Source organism: Nycticebus coucang, chromosome 13, assembly GCF_027406575.1.
Source record: "Nycticebus coucang isolate mNycCou1 chromosome 13, mNycCou1.pri, whole genome shotgun sequence".
Taxonomy (NCBI): domain Eukaryota; kingdom Metazoa; phylum Chordata; class Mammalia; order Primates; family Lorisidae; genus Nycticebus; species Nycticebus coucang.
In genome coordinates, this window is record NC_069792.1 from 21,299,396 (window position 1) to 21,302,557 (window position 3,162).

General features: G+C 37.7%; 1 pseudogene; it reads left to right on the forward strand.

Moving 5' to 3' along the window:
• Positions 1-1,621: 1,621 nt before the first annotated feature.
• Positions 1,622-2,059, forward strand: LOC128563736 (60S ribosomal protein L26-like; annotated as a pseudogene).
• Positions 2,060-3,162: the final 1,103 nt, after the last annotated feature.

The following is a 3,162-nucleotide window of genomic DNA, read 5'->3' on the forward strand; positions in this document are numbered from 1 at the left end:
CTTCAACCTTCTCTGTTGGTGCAGCTCTAATCCACCAGGTTACTTGCTGTATTTCTGTCTTTTAACTCTCCTTCTGGATGGGAGCCTCATTTTTCCATTTCCAAGGTGTTGCTCCGACTTCCCTACAGGTCTCCCAGGACCTGAGGTCACAAGGTGAGAGAATGTGCTGCAGACACACCTGGGTCCTCCTGGAGATGCCACAGTGAAGAGGAGACCTCATAATCTAAGATTAATAAAATAATTTATTCCGCAACAATATCAAACCTGCATAAAAATTGCAAGAACAGCACAAAAAATCATGAAGAGTATGCTCCTGAGAGCCTATGTTCAAGTTTTACCAGTTTTCTCACTGATGTCCTTTTAGTATAAGGATCCAGAGTCACATGCCATAACTAGTTGTCATGTCTTTATAGGTTCTTTAAATCTGGAATAATGCCTCCGTCTTTCCTTGCATTTTATATCTTTGATATACTTGTTTAAGGGTCACGGGTCCATCACTTTGTAGAAATATCACTCAAATTGAGTTTTCAAATGTTTCCTCATGTTCAGGTTATGTAATTTTTGTCAAAAATATCACAGAAGTGATGATATTGTTCTCCTTGCAGTCCAATTGGGTGGCATATGATATCCATTTGCCCCCTTACTGGTGGTACAGGTTCATATTACTTGATTAACATAGTGTCTGTCTGTCCGGATTCTCTATTGTAAAGTTGCTTCTTTTTTGTTTGTAATTAAGTATTTTGTGTGGAAATACTTTGAAACAATATAAAACCATATAAATATTTTTTCATCTCTCTTATACCTACTGCTTTTAACATCCAGTGATGTTTCTTGCTTTAATTATTGCTATGATGGTTTTAAAGTGGTGCTTTTTCTAATTCCACCTAATTATTTGGAATAGATGTCTAATCCCCTTTCCATTTATCAAATGGCATTATCCTATAAACAGAGCTACCTTTTCTCTCCATTTACTTATTCATTTGCTTATTTACATTAGTGGAGATTCCTAGATTCCTATTTATTCAATAGTTTATAACTGTTATTGTAATTATTATTTTTATGTTCAAATTGTCCCAGATTTGACCATAAGGAGCCCTTTCTAGCTGGCTTCAGTGTCCTTTTGACTTATCTTCACAATTCTTTTAGAATTTCTTTACCACTTGGCACCTAAATGTGTACTGTCCTTGTCCAGCCCTGGATTCAGCAATTTCTCAAAATATACTGGTTCCTTTGAGTATAGAATGGAATTTAGAAACCAATGTTTGAGAGTTAGAAGTTGGATTCGTTATTATTTGGTGGTGTTGTTCTCAGGCCAGAGCCAAAAAATACACACGAATTCATGCATTCCTTTACATGTGTATTTAGATAGATAGATAGATAGATTCTAATAGTACTTACCTTATAGAATTATGAGGAGGATTAAATGAGTTGATTAATGTAAAGTTCTTAGGAAAATATCTTGATACTTAGTAATCACTATCAGTGGTACTTATCATTATTTGTATTTCTGTATCCCCTCTTTTCCATAAACTTTTGTCATTTGACTTTTTGCCATCATATCTCTTATTTCTTTAAAAGTTACCCTATAGGTGTGGCCATCACCTGAGAGGCAGCGGCCAAAATGAAGTTCAATCCCTTTGTGGCTTCAGACCGAAGCAAGAACTACGAAAGGCATTTCAATGCACCTTCCCACATTCGCAGGAAGATTATGTCTTTCCCTCTTTCCAAAGAGCTGAGACAGAAGTACAGTGTTCAATCCATGCCCATCCGAAAGCATAATGAAGTTCAGGTTGTCTGGGGGCATTATAAAGGTCAGCAGATTGGCAAAGTAGTCCAGGTTTACAGGAAGAAATACGTCATCTACATTGAGCAGGTGTAGCAGGAAAAGGCTAATGGCACAACTGTCCATGTGGGCATTCACCCCAGCAAGGTGGTCATAACTAGGCTTAAACTGGACGAAGACCGCAAAAAGATCCTTGAACGAAAAGCCAGATCTTGCCAAGTAAGAAAGGAAAAGAGCAAGTACAAGGAAGAAACAATTGAGAAGATTCAGGAATAAAATAATATATATATATATATATTTTTTTTTTTTATTGTTGGGGATTCATTGAGGGTACAATAAGCCAGGTTACATTGATTGCAATTGTTAGGCAAAGTCCCTCTTGCAATCATGTCTTGCCCCCATAAAGTGTGACACACACCAAGGCCCCACCCCCCCTCCCTCCGTCCCTCTTTCTGCTTTTCCTCCCCCCCATAACCTTAATTGTCATTAATTGTCCTCATATCAAAATTGAGTACATAGGATTCATGCTTCTCCATTCTTGTGATGCTTTACTAAGAATAATGTCTTCCACTTCCATCCAGGTTAATACGAAGGATGTAAAGTCTCCATTTTTTTTAATAGCTGAATAGTATTTCATGGTATACATATACCACAGCTTGTTAATCCTTTCCTGGGTTAGTGGGCATTTAGGCTGTTTCCACATTTTGGCGATTGTAAATTGAGCTGCAATAAACAGTCTAGTACAAGTGTCCTTATGATAAAAGGATTTTTTTCCTTCTGGGTAGATGCCCAGTAATGGGATTGCAGGATCAAATGGGAGGTCTAGCTTGAGTGCTTTGAGGTTTCTCCATACTTCCTTCCAGAAAGGTTGTACTAGTTTGCAGTCCCACCAGCAGTGTAAAAGTGTTCCCTTCTCGCCACGTCCACGCCAGCATCTGCAGTTTTGAGATTTTGTGATGTGGGCCATTCTCACTGGGGTTAGATGATATCTCAGGGTTGTTTTGATTTGCATTTCTCTAATATTTAGAGATGATGAACATTTTTTCATGTGTTTGTTAGCCATTCATCTGTCATCTTTAGAGAAAGTTCTATTCATGTCTCTTGCCCATTGATATATGGGATTGTTGGCTTTTTTCATGTGGATTAATTTGAGTTCTCTATAGATCCTAGTTATCAAGCTTTTGTCTGATTGAAAATATGCAAATATCCTTTCCCATTGTGTAGGTTGTCTCTTTGCTTTGGTTATTGTCTCCTTAGCTGTACAGAAGCTTTTCAGTTGAATGAAGTCCCATTTGTTTATTTTTGTTGTTGTTGCAATTGCCATGGCAGTCTTCTTCATGAAGTCTTTCCCCAGGCCAATATCTTCCAGTGTTTTTCCT